The sequence below is a fragment of the Lytechinus variegatus genome, chromosome 1, assembly GCF_018143015.1.
Source record: "Lytechinus variegatus isolate NC3 chromosome 1, Lvar_3.0, whole genome shotgun sequence".
Taxonomy (NCBI): Eukaryota; Metazoa; Echinodermata; class Echinoidea; order Temnopleuroida; family Toxopneustidae; genus Lytechinus; species Lytechinus variegatus.
Window position 1 is genome coordinate 95,050,728 of NC_054740.1, and position 18,713 is coordinate 95,069,440.

The following is an 18,713-nucleotide window of genomic DNA, read 5'->3' on the forward strand; positions in this document are numbered from 1 at the left end:
AAGATATGATTATGACATTCGTCTGGCCATTAGGATTTATAAATTTGAAAAGACTATACTCTTACAGTAGTGTTTTTTTATTTGAAATATTTTTTGAGCACTTTCTTTCCATATTAGTAGTTGGACATGAGGCTATACTGACAATGTTTATATCCTGAAATTTTCAGCACTTTTCATTGTTGAGAATGTCTTTTATAACAAGACAAAAATATTCAGATATTTTATGGTCTACTGGAATAGGGACATACACCTTTTTTTTGGGGGGGGGGGGTGAGAGGATTTACCAAAACTTAAGAAAGGCTTTACCTGGGTATGCTAAATTGGACATACCATGTTATAAGAATCAAGCATTTGGCAAAGTTTGATTCGACCAGTTCACCTGAGGGCAGGGGCGGATCCAGGATTTTCAAAAAGGAGGGGGGGGGGGCACATTTTTCTGAGGAAAAATTTGACAAGCCAAAAATTAAGGATATTTTGTTCACGAAAAACTTTGACAAGCAAAAAAAAAGAAAATAAAAAAAGAGAAAAAGATCTTCACTTTCAAGGGGGGGGGGGAGACACTACTATTGTAACTGCATTTTTACATTAAAAATTTTAATCGTGCCTCTCAAGTGGGGGGGAGGGCACGGAATAGTGACACCTTTTTTCTTTCTTTTTTTATGTCCAATTTAGCATAAAGCTTAAGTTTTGGTAAATCCTGCAACCCTCCACCCCCCCCATCCGCCAGTGCCTGAGGGAATACTCTAGTTGGCTTATATCACTCATGGCTTGTGAGAAGTAGATGTAATGTTCTTGTCTGTCAGAAAAGAAACTTTCATGTGATGAAAGACATGCTCATATATGACCTTCAATATTGTCTTTTCAATTTTTACACTTGACTTGGCCAAGAGAGAAGAACTATTCTTTTCCAAGATGGCATTTAATTTGCAAGTTTGAAAAATACATAGATCTGAAGTAATACTAAGTTATTCTGTTTTGTGAAATGATCCTTTTCTTATTTTGTGTGCTCACTGTGCTTGCTTGGCAGTAAAAGTTGTATTTGTGTTATCTTTGATTTGAACTCTTGACAGTTCTTGTGGCAGTGTCTGTGAAAAAAACTGATCCAAATGATACAGTTTTATAGTTTGAACTTCAGTGTAATTTTATTGAATTGATTCGACAAAGTCTGCTGTTTTGCTTCTAGCTTTTCTTGATGCTCAGGAATAATTTCTTTTACCGTTCACTGTATATGTACTGTGCAGTAGGGTTAAGAGTAAATGATTTTCAGACTTTATGTGAGTCATCCTCATGATTCATAACAGGAGAAAGTCTATAGAGTTTTAAAGTGATTGAAATGTTTTGAGATACTTTGAAAGGTTGCCATGGCAATGGATGACACTCCCAGAGAAGGGAAATTGTCAAGGGGGTATGGTTTTGTGGTTTTCCACAAAATCTAATAGATGGGCAATAGTAGATGTTATTTAATGAATTGATAGTAACTATTACTGCCTGTTTGACAGGTTTGACTAATGATTACATCAACATAGATGTTTTTGCTCATGCCTCCATTTACATCTATATTGACAGAATACAGATTGAACTGCAATAATCCTATAATATATTCACAAGCGATTTTGCTTTATTATATACTTTAGATTCTATTAATGAAGCTTGTATCTTATACCCTTTTCATAAACCTATCCTCCAATTAGCCGCCTAAGAGTAATGCGGATAGTTCAATAAAAATTGTGTTCACAAACTCCAAAAATAAGCCGCATTATTTTTACGAGCGCCGTCCTGAAAAAGGCGGATAATCGTCATGACAACTGGACACGCCCCCTCCGATGCGGTTGTGTTTGAAAAGGGTGACCTTGTGACCGCACCATGGCAATTATCCGCATTATTTGGAAATGTGTTCATAAACTCAAAATCTTGTCCTGATGCTGCTATTATGCGGATAATAGCAGCATCAAAATAATGCAGATAACTCTGGTCCTCCTCCAATTTTATGACCAAATTATGCTGAGCACTATTAGCTGCATAATTGGGTTTATGAAAGGGGTATTATACAGTCATGTTTATGTTATATAACTCATTTGTGAAACGTTGACTACTAAGCACTAGTCATAGTATTTGTATAGGTCATTTCTTTGGCAAGGTTGTGATTGTATGAAGGCAGGATTTGTAATGGATAAGAGCTCTTTGTGTGCAAATGCAATGGTCATTGATTTTTATAACGATAGATTTAGTGAAGTACGTTATAAAGTTTGAATTGAGACACATAGGTTGATCCTCCTATACATTATTACTTCACTACAATCGCTCCTTTTCAATTTTCTGCTTGAATGAAATTTGTTACTTTTATCTGAGACCTGTCTTTATTATTTTTCATATAAAGCCAAACTCTACATCTGTTATGCTTTTCACACTGCATTTCCTTTATCCTGGACTATCCTTAACCCCATACTATCTTTTTTTTTCTATTCACACTGTCTTTCCTAACCCCATCCTATTTGCTTAGCTGGGGTGAAGGTCTTACCTCCGGACTATCAAACAACTCATGAATATTGATGATTATCACCATACAGAGCGTGATTAACGTGCTATTTCGACTTCTGTGATTGGCTAATGCTTAGCCCTGTTTCATTTCACACTGCATCTCTTAGCACCGCAATTATGGCGCTAGCACCAAAATAAGCTGGCCAACCTTGATTTTTTGCAGGGCCATATAGTATACCGTGCTAGCCCACTTTGCTAAAACGTAGTGTGAAAACGAAGTGGACTAAGCTTGACCCCAGGAAATTGGTGGGGCTAAGACCCCCCCCTTAGCCCCACCAATTTTCCGGAGTTAAGGAAAAAAAAAGAAGTGCAGCGTGAAAACAAAGCATATAACTAAGGCATAGAGTAATTACTAATTAGTTAATACTAGTAAACCAAGTTATAATGTACAGACATCATCATCCTATATAGACTGTATTGAGCTAGATCCATTCCTCAACACCAGTCGAATATGAATACATTTTTTAGAAACTACTTACAGTCATAGCTCTACATACTTCAGAAGTCACTGCATACCACCAGGAGCTGGAGGACATAAAGGAACAGAAGTCTAGATCCTGCATCCAGAACTGAATTTTATACCCTATGTATAACCCTATTCAACTCTTACTCAAATGTACACTCAATATTATTTCAAATGTTAACAAAATGGTTGAGGCTATATCTAGAAAATATATATATATATTGAGAATTCTTGATTTGTGTACAGTCTGGAAAAAATATTAACCAATTAAAGTCTTTTATTTTTTTGCTGTTTTGATTATTAATTTTGTTTGGGGGGGAGGCAGTTGGTAAAATATCTGATTTTTTTTTCTTGTCTAAGAATCAACAATCTGCCATTGAAAATGACACAGTCACCATCATGTGATGACTTCTGTTATGACCATGGATCTACTTCAACTATCTTTGTCTGTGAATCATTAATACTTCATAAGTTTTTCCAGTTCTTGGAAAGGGGTTGCATACAATGTGCATGTACTTGCACAATGCAAACATCCTACAAGCGTCCGCAAAAACCAAGTCATGAACCTACACAAATTGTTGCATTGAATATCTCACTTTATTTCATATGGGAGTTGCATCTGATGAGTAACAATTGAATTGAACAAAGATCGGCAGTGTTTTTTTTAGTGTTATTTGCTCAGTGAGTAAATCAACAAGACTCTAGTCTACATCCAGACAGGGAAGGCCATTTTATCTTTTAGAAATGAATAGGTTTTTATGTCAAAGCATTATATAGACCTGTTCAAGTGTATAGGGTGGGATGTTAGTATCATGTTACAAACATTTCTAAATTTATTTTTCAATGTACTTTTTTTCATTTCAAACCTCGACGTCCATCCCAAAACATCATAATATTTGTTAACTAAGTTTCACTTGTCACATGATATTTTTTTCATTACTAAATTTGTTTGTTGAGTGAAATTTGTGAAGTTTATCAAATTTAATTATGAATATTACTATCATACTTATTCATAAATATATCCCTATAACTTGTTTCGAGGATACATTTTCAACGGCATTCCTTCAAGGATATGGTTGGAGCATCACAAGGACTTGTGATTCTTGTAAAAAAACCCTACACCAACTGAATAATGGAATAGTAAATATAATAGCTTCTGAGTAAGCCCAAGGACTATTGTCAATATCCCCTTTAGATCTGAAAGGAAGGATGTATTGTAGGCTACACTTTCATTGTGTTCCATGGTCCTACCAAAGAATTCAGCATTCCATGTTGGCCCATGTTTGTACCACTTATAGGCCGACTGTACATGGAGCACTTGTAGAGGTTATGGGGGCAGGCATTTCTTGTACGATATTGGAGATTGTAAAGGCAAGGAGCTTCTTGGTAAAGGCATGATGCACTTACATGTAGGCTTTCAGAAATGGACAAAAACATGTCAAATTACAATGTTTTGCAATGCTTAGATTAGTTTAAAGACATCACTGCTCAATAATGATCTTGCTGAATAGCACATAAAATACTTTCAGATTACCTGATATAATGATCCTGTTCTTGATCACTGTTTTTGTTCATTATAAAAACCATTTTTCTGTGTTGATGATTTTTCACTTCCACGTAGATGAGTACTTTACATGTATCAAGAAATTCATTTGCACAAACTTTTTCATCTTTTGCTATAGATACTCATTGTTGAAAAATGTAATTTTGAAAGTAATTTATTCAAATTTGTTATAGATTTAAAGTTGGCATATAAAGATATGTGACAATGTTATCACATGATATGCAATTAGAAACATTGGCTGCAAGTTTGATTGTGTTTTGTTTTGTAAAACAGTGGTGATCATAATATATGAATTTGCTTTTTTAACACAGATTTGTGAATGGTTAGGTTTCTGATAGACCTGCTTTTTTATATGACTTTTAAGAAGTGTTCCGTGTAGGCGTATTCACCTATAGTCAATCTCACATGTTTTGACAGAATATGAAGTTAACTTGGCCCTGGCATTGTCCATGATTTTTTTTGTATTCTGTCTATCAAAAGACTATTTTTCTACAATAATTTAATTCACTGATGTGGGAGTATTATGACTTTGAACTCTTCAAATATACATTCCATTTACTGTACTTACCCCCCAGGTTGCTGTACTGTGACATGTATTCTTTCAAAACTGTTGCCTACTATTTTTTTTTTTGGGGGGGGTGAATTTATAAGCAGAATGCTTTGGTATCATGTTTTGCATCAGAACCAATCTTGTTTTGGTTACGTATAAAGCATCTCTTATAGGACAGAAAAGACAGGGTTTTTCATACATGTAGTTCACTTTTGCAAGATTACATATACACTGTAATGGGCCTACAGATTTACTACCACCCCCAAATATTACAACATGCTGTTGTATATATGTAGCTAATTTAATTTGCTTGCAAGCCTTATTACAAACAATTTAAAAGAGTAAACATTTATCATGGATTATGGAATCAATGATGTGTAAATGTAAAGGCCAATGTCTGTTCTCTACATGGGGATAACATGAAGAAAATTCAAATTAAACATTCACCATTGCCAGATAGTACATTAACTTTCGTTTCCAAAGTTACCAGGTATGTAGGAAATAAGGGGGGGGGGGGAGGGAGGCATCACAAATCACTTACTGGCCTGACAAAATGGGAGGAAAAGTCTATAATTTTCAGGTTTTGCTTTGGTATTTGATGTATTTGCTGGTATGTAGATGTGATACGACTAGAGTATAGAGAACCCTGGTATAAATTGGGTAGGGCCATGAAGTTTACCCTCAGTGCAAATACTTCTATTGCTTTAGAAGTGGAACAAACAAGTCAAGCTCAGTACCATTTCCACCCCAACAGTATTCATGATGTATTTGTAGAATTCATTCTTATGTACATCTAAAGTATGTACTTTACACATGTGTACAGTGGAATGGAGGCTTATTTGAAAAAAAATCATTTGCCAGTGAATGTTGGTTGAACTAGTGCCAAATTATGATTATCATCCAATTTAATTTGCAATTTTTGTATACACTTATTGTAACTGGTAGTATGGATGTCAAGTAGCATAGAAAAATGAATTATCAAGTCAAATTTAAATTATTTCTCAAACAGACAAGATATGTATTTTGGACCTTGAAAGTTTAACTATGATTATTTAAATCAAAATCTTTTATTCCTTTAAACCCTTCACAGATGTTCTGATCAAGAAAGAGAGGGTTTTATATAAGCAAATTCAAAGGACAAGTCACCCAACAAAAACTTGATTTGAATAAAAAGAGAGAAATTCAACAAGCATAACACTGAAAAATTTCATCAAAATCGGATGCAATTTTAATAAGAAAGTTATGGCATTTTCAAGTTTCGCTTATTTTCAACAAAATAGTTATATGAACGAGCCAGTTACATCCAAATGAGAGAGTTGATGACATCACTCACTCACTATTTCTTTTGTATTTTATTATATGAAATATGAAATATTTTTTATTTTCTCGTCATTGTCATGTGAAATGAAGTTTCATTCCTCCCTGAACATGTGGAATTCCATTATTTTAACATTTTGTGCTTCATGCAAGGAGGTCCTAATCGTCAAATTCGTAAAAATTGAAATATTGTATAATTCAAACAATAAAAAACAAAAGAAATAGTGAGTGACATCATCAACTCTCTCATTTGGATGTAACTGGCTCGTTCATATAACTATTTTGTTGAAAATAAGCGAAACTTTCAAATGTCATAACTTTCTTATTTTACATCCGATTTGATGAAATTTTCAGAATTGTGCTTGTCTGATTTTTCTATATTGATTCAAATCAACATTTTTCTGAGGTGGACTTGACCTTTAAAGACGTTTTAGAACTTGATCGTGTTCAGTGTGGTATTTGCGATGCTGAGGTCGTAAAATCTGTGGTGATCGCATTTACAGATGTATCTTTTTTAACGTTTAAATTTTCCTCCGAATCGTGATTTGAAAGAGGTTTGCCTATGACCGGGAATGGAGGACATTGATCGCACCTTTTGTTTCTCATTATGTCTGTGTTTTGTAATCATGTTTTCAATAATGATTCATGTTGCCGTTTAAATTTTGAAACTGACATTGAACACACCCTAAGACTGGTTAAAAGAGTTAAGTAAATTTATACAGTCTTTATTCAAAACTACGCTGTCATAAATCATCATTACCGTAATTTTATTGTTTTCGATTGACTATGAGTCAGCTAGTAGTGAACTTTGGAAGACTTATCATTTATTAACATTCTTCAACTGTTTAAAAAGAAAAGTTCAAAGTAATGTCATGTGACAAGAATTATGATTATTTTGTCGCCCCGTTAGCAATAAACCTGTAGAGGTATTTAATTCAATTCAATTAAAAAACTGGTCTTTAATGATGATCAAACATGTTAATAATTGTCGTACATGTACAGGAAAAAAAAGCTGCAGCTGGAAAATTTAAGTGTACAAGTTTCTATAGGCACAATAAGTGATATAGTTAAAAACAGTAAAAAATATTAAAAAGGCTGTATTTAAAGAGCTAATTTTAGATGAAAAGCAGAAAAGACAATGAATGGATGTAACATGATTTGAGTAGTAAATTTTAAAAGTCAACTTGAAGGAGAGGAGACTCGCACTTGCATGTATATACAAAAATCAAATGACAAAAGTTACTATATATGAGGAGGGAGTGACTATACTTTAGTCCATTGTTATTACTATTATTATTGCCTTTCCAAGTCACAGCTGAAATTGTTGATAAATCTGTAAACATGTAAATCTTATTTTGCAATTTTGGGCTTTAAGTAATACTCTGTAAGCATAAGCAAATTTTCTATTTCAAATGGAATTATATGTGAACATTCCCTTCCATGATCCAGGAGCAATGTACAAGCTGTTTTCATTTTCAGTTATCGAATATTTGAGGTCACAAGACAAACATCATTACGACTGATAGGACTAAAGGTTGTCATAGATAAGATGGTCTCAGAGCTAACTTAGTTGAATAGTACAATCTAGTTATGTTGAAGATCACTGGTAGCAGTACTGGTACTTTCACTCGTGCAATGTCAGAGGCTCTTATTACAATTACCAAGACACCTGATGAGGACCAATACTCTTTACCAAACCATAACCCTTACCTGACACTGTTATCGTCATTTACCAAAGCCCCATTGCTGAAACCAGTCCTAACCCTTACCCATAATCCTATTACTATTTTGTATGGGTACCTTGATCGGGGGATTGAGGATGCTATAAATCGAAGGAAACAGAGATGGAGGATAATCTTTGTGGAGATGAAGAGAGATGGGAAGAGAGTAAGAGAGAGAGAGAAGATGAAGAGAGGATGATCAAACCATCATCTGTTTCTGACATCACGGTATCAGTTGTCTAGAATACTTCCTTGCTTGACATTCTTTTCGGCTTTGTTTTGAGAAGTTTCAAATGACAAGAATGCGTCACAAATGTTTAAAGTTTCCCACAACTGTGTTCACTTCATATCCGTTCTTCGTCATGAATAATTTTGGCCACTAGTTCAAAATTAATTACTGATTATAAGACTTTCAAGTTCCAATGCTCTACAGACTTGAACAAGCTATGAATATTGTACATATAAAATACCAGTAGACCTAAATGTATATGTTCAGGATTTGATGCAATCTTATTGGATTAACAGGGTCCTTAACTATGAGACCGCTTCGTTTGCTAAGGTTTTAAAAATATCTGCTTGTATGATTTAAGTGTGTGTTTACCATGTGGTTGATGATTAACTTGATAATTGTTTTTAAGAAAATACCTATACTACAGTTACATGCATATGAAGGCATTGCAGTGCACAGTTATGTACATAGAACCAGATTTAATCCCCTGGAGGAAGAAAAGAGTAGTATCCTTCCACTACAAAGCACAGGATGTCTTTAGAATATAAAACTTCAAATATTGCTAACTTGGTAGTTCAACTTCAAGCAAAATTAGTGGCTATTTTGTGTAAGGAATTCAGCCTACTCTGAGGCATGTGTTAATTGTATTTTTAGTCAACTGACATGTATATAGTTCTTTTGCTTTTGATATTGGTGGTGAAAGTTTAACTTTCAAAGTCACTTGAAAGTGAAAGATTTAAAACCACAAATGCCATTAGAACTTGAAGCTATAGACATGTTCATTTAATTCATTCTTTAATAGCTCTTGCCGAACGATTATGATAGGTAATTATAAAACATGTCAATTTGATAAGCTATTTTTATTTGAAATGTACTTGCTACTGGAATCATCATATTTAATTCTTAACTGCAATTATATATTTTTTAAGTAAGGTAGTATAATTAGCATTATATTTATAGGTGTGAAACAGAAATATATTTGGCCCTGAAAAGGTACCAAAGCTTGATAATTGAACTAAACTATATCTCACGAAACAATTCCAGGTAATTTTGGCATTATTTAATCTAAGACCAGTATTGATTTAAAATATGAAATACTTTGATATAGCAGCGAATAGATTAAAACAATTTGTAGTCTATAGAATAATGATAAAATTGGCTTAAAAACAGAGCTTTATTGAAATGGAATTATAGTAGTAGTTCAAGTTCAAAGTTTTTCATGAGAATCCTGTTTTGACTGGTAACTCTTTTTGTTTCAACATGAACAAAGTAATTTGTTTAAAAACATTTGGTAAATATTTTGAAGTGAAATAAAGAATGGCTCCACCTTTCTTCTTCACCTATGAGAGTTAACAGTTCATTCTCTTGAAATATTTATCATGACTTTCACCAATTCTAAACAATATTATGATTAGGTAAATGATTTGTATTTTGTATGACTTTTTCTAAGAGAAAAACTCGCGGAGAATTGGAAATAATGTTTTCTTTTCATTGAATGAGATATGCTGAAAATGAAAGAGACTGAGACAACTGATATAATCTTTGAATTAAAATTAAAGTAAAAAATATGAGTAACAAACTATTGACCATCAAAGTCTGTATCCTAGAATTCAAGCAAATGATACTTGAAAAATAATGCTTGTTTACACTTTTCATGTGTTTTGTAGCTTTGTCCATGGAGGTAAAACATCCATGCACTGAGTCATTCATCATATTTTGTTATAAAAACTTTCTTCTGTCAATTTACATATCAAGGAATATGTAGTATAGTGCATTCCCATGCAACATAGGAAAAAGTTGTGTTGGGATGAATTATGTAAGAAGCAAATTCTACAGATATGTATGTGATGTGTGACAATTTCTACCAAGCGTGCGACCTCCTTATATGGCACATAAGGGCAGCTGCCAAGCAGCATGGGTTCGTTTTCTCTCTTCGTCAGGGATAGCTAGCAATGACTACGATTCCTCAACCATGTCAACTGCCCTGATGATTGGGTTGACAAAAGTCATTCAATTACAGTCTAGGGCGGAAGAAAACTGCAGGAGGTTTGTAAAGAAAGATGTAAGATTCTTCAGCTGTGATTGTGTTTGTGTATGATGGTATTCTCTTTGTTATAGGAAATAATTGTACTTTACAAAGAAGTTTATATTGCATGTTAAATATTAATAACAAATTTCAGTTGTGTTGGCTCATCTATTCATATATTGTGATGCCTGTTGATTAATCAGTTACATTGGATTGTTGTTGTAGATGTTATGAGAAATATTGAGTTTCTTGGATGATTACTCATCAGAGCTGTATTACTTTTGATTATTATTCATACAGACAATTTCAGAGCCCAAATACAAGTGTTATTTTGTTGGTGCACTCGACCCACTTAAAAAGTTTGTTGAACTCGCCTAATATTTTTTCCGAGGTGACACAATATTGAAAATATTGGACGACTAGAAGGGGAATTCCCGAAATGTACGCACCACTCATCGCGCGCGCATGCAGTTTTCAATGGCAAATGCGCACTGTGTGTGGAACTGTGACTGCAGAGTGATGAACAATTCCTATTAAATTTTTTCTACAGAGGCTGCAGTAAATCTCTAAATGCAGAGAAAACCAACAACTGTTAGGAAGTTTGGAGTTATATTTGCTTTAATTTCATTTTATCCTATAATAATTTGAATATATTTTAGAAATTGAGGCACAGGAAATACTATTTTTTTGCATGATAAATCGAGTGCGTAGCTTTAGGACCCCTTCTACATCGGGCGGCGAAATTAAGAGGTTTTCGAAAAACACGACGGGATTTTCGTATTAGTGAGTTTTGTGATATTTTCTACTTGGTTAATGATCTTTAGAATGTTTGCCACAAATTAGTGAAATATAATTTGTTGAAATATTAAAATTGGGACAGTTTTTATTGTTTGAAAACAAAGTGCGTAGCTTTAGGTCCCCCCATCATACAGCAGAGTCAGAGTCTCAGGGCGGGAGGGTAAGTTAAAAATTATTTGCTAAAATTCTCTGTATGAATAATAATCATAATACTGGATGTCCCATTTTTCGGTCAATACAAGGAAATATAGGACTCGCTTTGCAAAATATTGGACTCGTCTTCGACTCGTCCAATATTTATGCAAAGCTCGTCCAATATTTCCTTGTATTAACCTCAAGGCCATCCAATATTATATAAATGTTTATACTGTTCTGCAGCCAATGGTAATCTGCTTTATAGTATCCAACAATGGGCTGCTTTTTGAGCATTCTACATTAAGTTGCCAATGATATGATCAAGTCTGTATTTGAGTGACCTCATACTAGAATTAAAAAAAACATGAATTATGATTCAAAACGCAAACATACATTATTATAACTGCAGAAACAGGGATTTAATCAACTTTCTTTCCTGCATTGTTTTTGTCCCTCACTTCAAGGTTTGCCCTAATTGCCCCTTTTAAAAACATTACTCTGCAGAAACCTCTTTCAACACGCCCCTTATTTCTGCATTTCATGTTTCTGATTTGAAACACATTTACTTATACTTTTGACTAAACGCGATCATGATTCTGCAGAAACGCGTGTTTTAAAATGTCTTTCAATTCATGGTTCTAGAGTGAAAAATTGGTAACTAAAGGCACCCATAAATGATAAGCAGTAATATCTTCCGTCTCAACCTAAGTTTATTTCTTTCCATATTAGTAGAAAATTGAAATTATTGACATTATTTGAATGTCTAGGTATTGGAATAAGACCTACACCTGCCTAGATCACCATCACCATGAGTACCTGGGAATCACACCCCCTTTTGACAATTCAATCTTCAGTGAAGTTTAATGTTCGTGCATTCATTGTTGTTATGAATTATATGATGCATGTTACATGTGTAAATATTATTGAATCATATGATCTAACTTTCAATGCTAAGCCGATTGCTGACTATTGTGAGCCCTCTTTTTGAACCCCTTGTTTTTAGTAAGGCACAGCATGATGAATACACCGACTACCAATGTTCATGTACTACTGCACCTGTCTTTATTCCATGTTAAATGATCACATGACCTTCATCATATTCGCCCTTCAACTTTGATTCAGTTCAAATATGGTCCATGGTCCCATCCAATCATATTAAAGGAGGGAAGCCCTTCGTTACACTCATCATTTTGACAGGGAACGCGTGGAAATGGTTTGGAAGACGAGGGGGGTTCCTTCCTACCACACGATGCTGAAGGAATCAGTGCAAAGAGAACCCGCTGGGATCATCTCCGTAGGGTTTCATACCATAGAAAGTATATCATCATGTTCACACCACAATTGGTAGACCTTGGCTTAGTTTTCTGGTTTGCATTAAGTTGGCTTAAGTATCATCTTGAGAGCCTTTTGAACTTGTGATCTTAAAAAAAAGGGCCTGTTAGTATATTCTCTTCCACAAATAAAATCAAAATTATGTGTTGGGTTAAAATCATCTTTGTATTATAGTAGTTGTCTAATGCATTTGAGGATAATAGTCATTTAGACCCTTTTCTCATCTAATGTTTTGAACTGGTTTCCCTCAAACCACTTCACAAATCCAGTTTAGGAGATCTATCTGCGAGCATTTTCATGGTTTTCACTTAAGATCGCTTCCAGGACCGCTATGAGCGTTTCCATTACATGTTAAGCTGGTTTAAGGAAGTAGATGAAAACGAGTCTCAGACTTGAGAAGTGCAGGAGTCGAAGAATGTTATGGGCCTACCAACTACAAGTATATAAATTTTCTGTATGTGTGGACCTAACAGATTTATTTAGCTGCTACATGTAAGTCTGGCTGTATGGTATGAGATATGATTTGTATTTTGTTATTAGCACCGTAGTGAGGTCCACAGTCTAATAAATCATAGTCTAATTGAGGATAGCAAACAACTTTGTCATGTAGTTGTATCTCTTCTGAGATGCAGTTGGTTAGGTTTGTCTGCTCTTAAGAAAGTACCGTTTTCTCAGTGGCAGAAACAGGATCTCCAAAGTTTATAATCTTGGATGCTGCAGAGCTACCAAGTCTCACGCATTATGCGTGAGACTCAAGCATTTTGGACTCTTGTTCATCCCCTCAAATTTCTGTCTCACTCAACTATCACAGCCTGTCCCCATATACATTGTACACAATGTCTGTGATCTCACTCAGATTCACAGAAAATCTCACGCATAGCTGGTCTTTGAACTTGGCATCTCTGATGCTGTATGGCGTGTATGAAGAGTATTGTGATATAATGTGAACTATACTGGAGACAAGTTAAAACTTTTTTTATGAAGACTATCTTTTGATGAAAACCTGTGAAATAAAGTCTTATCATATTCCTTATTGTACTGAATCTGGCCTGGGTCAGTGTACCAAACCATACTGAAGCGCCTAAAGACTGTTCCAGTATAATTATTTCAATATGTGTTGGTGATGTGTGGGGATATTTAGATTTTATCAACTCTCATTTTACCCATGTCTGCATCATCACTGGGTTTATATAAAGCAGAGATTTGGATGGTTTATAGAGCATGGATGGTGACTCCATGTTGGAATGTTGTACCGCGATTCCTTCCCATGAATCATCGGAGTACACATTCATGACTGTCGGTGTGAAGTATGAAGGGGTGGTCCTAAACATGTCTGGGACTTTTATTAAAAGCTCTATCTTATCTTCAAACTGGGTGCTTTTTTGTAGATGCTATTAATTTCTACTAAACAAAAACTGTTTTTAATAAGCTATGTATCTTTGCTCTTGTTTACTCACAGGTGAATGCTTGAAAAGGCATTATCATTATCCCTTCTAAATTATGTTCTGTTATCAGTAGACCCTATCCTCCACATTGTTTATTCTTTCTCCCTAAAGCAATAAATATTTGTTTAATAGATATTAAAATGATATTTGTTACATGTATCATACTGCTTGTTGTTCAGTTACTTTCCATTTGAATCAATTTTGGGTAGAATTTGGCATTTACATGCTTTACAGCTGTTCATAGAATCAAGTTCGTACAGTGCTACCTTCTTCCTGGTCAATGAGTACATTGCTTCTGATTGGCTGTCAAACAATTTTTTATTTTTACATCAAGTTTTTGATAACAATGACTAGTTACCAACATTTTCAAAAGATATATCAAAGGATAATTCAAAGTACATTAATTATATTCATACTGAATCATTCATCATTTCTTAGTAGTGGTGCAGTTGTTTTACATCTTATGAAGACATCTTTCTTTTTATTCCATTTGCAAGTATTTTGTGTTTTCATAGATCAATTTAGAAAATTGAGTGATTGTATTTATTTGTTGATCTTGTGGATTTCTGTGAGGTTAATATTTCAATATTTGACTAATGGTGACACATTCTATATTTCAAGGATTTGAAATAAATCCAGATCACTGTGATGACTCACCTACTGATCCTACATGTAAGTATTACCTTTTAAATCTCAAAGTTCCAATTCAAATCTTGTAAAGCTTAGACAAGAAATTTAAATCCACTAGGTTTAAAAATCTAAATCTAAATTTGACTGGTTACTAATTCACAGCTGATCTGGATTATATCAATTATCCATTTTATATATAGATAAAATATCATATTTTGAACTTTTTTATCAATCACTGCCAAAACAAAGGAGAAGCTGAACATCAAAATGAGACACAGATATGGGTGCTTATATGAAAATCGTGGCAATGAATGGAAATAATGAATGCCAAAAAATCAGGCTTCAAATTGTAATCTAGACCAGCACGTCTGATACTGAAGATTACCATTATTTCTTCATTATCACAAATTTTCAATTACTCTTTGCCCTGCTGCCTGACCGTCCTGTAGATTTGCGTGCAGCGAGGATAGGCACAGATTCTGCCGTGTCGAATCTGTGGCTTAAATTATTGCTGAAAACACGTAATGCATGATTAGTGAGATGCATATCACACCTGGTTAGAGTTACGCCATGTCATTCTCAATAACACGCTTCATTAGTTCAACTTCTTTAAAAGATGTAGCCAGTAAAGATTGAGTGAGGGGTTAAGTGATGCTAGAAAATAATATGTTTCAACCTTTGGGATTTCAACCTGCGGATATAGCTGTTGGAGTGTCAGAATCAGTTTAAACTTGTGAGGAAATTACATTTGTTGTATTTAAAAACAGTTTTTTCCAAGATTTTATTTGAATTTGATTCAGTTAAACTTGGTTGTAATTATTTAATTGATTGAGTGAAAGATGTGAATGAGGATTATTGATCTCTAGATCACTTTTCTAGTAAAGATTATCTCCTTTATTAAATAGAAAAATATTTCTGAAAAAATTGTATCATTTTAGGATTGAATACATTGGATCTAAAGTTCTATTGCATTTGATATATCCTGTTAAGAATTGTGCCCCTATTAATGATACATTACTTTGTAGGTGCAATGCTCATTAATTGGTTGGTAGTAATTTGAAGAGGATGAATTTGGTGAAGTTGATTTCTATGTTGCTTTATATTTTTGATTATCAGAGATTTTGGTTGCCAAAGATAGAAAGATTTAGAACTTATGACTATTTTATGTCCTATTATTTCTTAAAAATAGCTCCCAAAATATGAAATAGCTTGTTTTTTATTATCAACCTCATCATGTACAGATTATTTTTATGACAATACAGTATCATTAGAAGTTATGAGCTGTTAATATGCATGTCAATTTGAAATTGATATAAGTGCACAATGCGGCTGAGTTTATTAGCGTTTGGAAAGAGTGCCTGGTATGTTCTATGGGCTGTGGTATCACGCTGCTATTGGAATGCAAGCAATGTAAATCAAGGACTTGCTTGAATGCGTAATAATAGCTCATCCCTGGTCTGTAGGTCTACATCTATGTTGAGATTATCTTGTATCTGTCGTTATATCCCCCTCTCTTGGACTTTTATCTTCTCCAAAGTTTATAGAACAGGATAGCAAGGTTCTTGGATAATAAGGTTTACAAAAGGAGGTCTCTGTGATTAGTTCTAAGGCTTTGACATTAGTGATGATCCTACACGTATTATTGGATGGTTGATTACACGGTCTTGCTGTAATAGTCCCACTTACCGGGAAAGATGTTTTATTAATAGTTTTATGTGATTTTCTCCAAAGCAAAGTAATGAAGAGAAATATCAAAGTAAAAAAATGATAAGTTTGACTGGATATGATTAACATGAAAATGATCTCTGAAATATATATTTTTAAAATCCTTTAGAATTTATAGACTTCAGTATAATAACATGCAATTATTCATTGATTTAATATAGGCCTGCTTGACAGGAACCATTTGAAACATTCAATATCGGCCTAATGAAGTTGAAATAATCTGTCTCAGTCTGCACCATTCCATCAAACATGTAGGCCTATTAAATAAAAATGCCTGAATTAATGATAATGACTTAACTGCAGATCCATGGTGAAAGTTAAGGGTCATATCTGTCAATTGGCTTTATGGCCTTCCTTGAAAGAAGGATATTAAGATAGGTGTATGATATAACTTATTAAAGTGAATGATGATCGCTACAAGGATATGTGTGTCCTCACTCCAATCTGTTCATCATTCTTATTCACATATAAAACATGCATTGTTTCATTCAGACCATGTCAATTCAAAAGCTAAGCAGACCTGGACCATAGACATATTTTTAAGATGCAGCTTAAACCATTTTGTTTGAAGAAAGTGATCAGAATATGCAGCATATATGGCCTGACTGGAACTTCAACTTACAGACCCTAAAGTTATATTTGTGCCGAACTTGCCTTCATACGTAATCTTCTTTATGATTTTCATACATGGTTTAATTAGAATGGCTGATCCTTGACTGTTACTGTGTAAAATCAATCTGATTTTCCCATGAGGATGGTGATAAACTAATAATATGCAGTGATATTTTATTTAGCACTATCTTATTTGATTAGTTCAATATTATATTTCAGGTGTGAATAGGGCCTGAGATACATGGGGCATGTCGTGATGAGCTATCTACTCTCATGTATCAATCATGGGTCATCAGTGTTTTGTCTTTCTACAGCCAGACATCAACATGATACCCTTTCACACTAATGAGTATTATATGTCACGGTATGGAGTGATGAGTACATCAAATGGGTTAGGGAGGTTTGAGGGTGGATTTATTTCTTTCAGAGAAAACTAAATAATGATGAAAATTATTTCTATTTTTAAAAGGGCTCATGTCTGTCAGATATGACACTCCTAGCAATTATATTAAAATTCTTGCCTTAGCTTTCTTAACGATGCCATAATATTTAGACAGATAAAATGACTTTAGGTCCTTAAATTCTGAATACTCAAATATAATCATGCAATTTAGCATCCCTATAGTCTTCTATAAATATGTATTTCTCCTTCCAATACCATCATTTGTTTCTGAAGAAATCCAATCAAAATGGGAATTTTAATGGGGTCTTTTCAAAAGAGTCTTGAACATAATGAGATGTGCAAACCTGTATTGACTTGAAGAAAACAAAACCAGAGAGCCAGTGATAAATTCGAGTTCAAATGAATACAAATTATGCATGAAGAATAATTTGAGTTAAAAAAAAAAGGCAAAGCAAAACTATTATTTTGTTTTCCAAAAGTACAGACCAACTGAAAGCAAATAGAAACCGCTGTTCTTCCATATCAGTAACAATACAACTGAAACTTAACAGATGTGATGGCTGTATAAACCAGTAGACAGCTGGAGAATCTTTCATTTGACCCCAATTTCTTAAATTCTATACTGGAAGTCAAGTGTATATATCAATCTTCCAGATTTAAAAACATTTGTGATCTCATCGTTCCTTCTTCCATATTTCAAAGTAACATTGTGGAAGTTGTATTTTGAATAGAATTATACCAGTATTTCAGGAAGAGGTAATGAGGAGATGAGAGTGATACACAACAAATATAATGATCACACTTATTTAATGAAATTGAAATATTGAAAATGAAATATATAAGGGTTATCTAGAATACTCACGAATATTCATAAGAGGAATATGAATAAGGTTATCCTATGGCATGGGTGAAAATTAGATGGGATGTTCACCCCCTTGAAATAAGAAAGACTGATGAAAGAATAGTTCAATGAATTAAATTTGTTTGAATAAAAGTGTGTACCTCATATGTATGTAACATTGGATTTTTCAACATGACAATGATAAATTCTGATTCCTTTCAAATTAATTAGAATGAAGTTTTCCAGTTAGATGGTAGTTATTAAATAATAATCGAGTTGGTAAAGTACAAGGAAATGATATTGCTTTGCAATTTACATGTAACTTCTTTTTGAACAATGCTTGGAGTTGAGAAATTTACAAAATGATGAGGATCAGATTTGTAA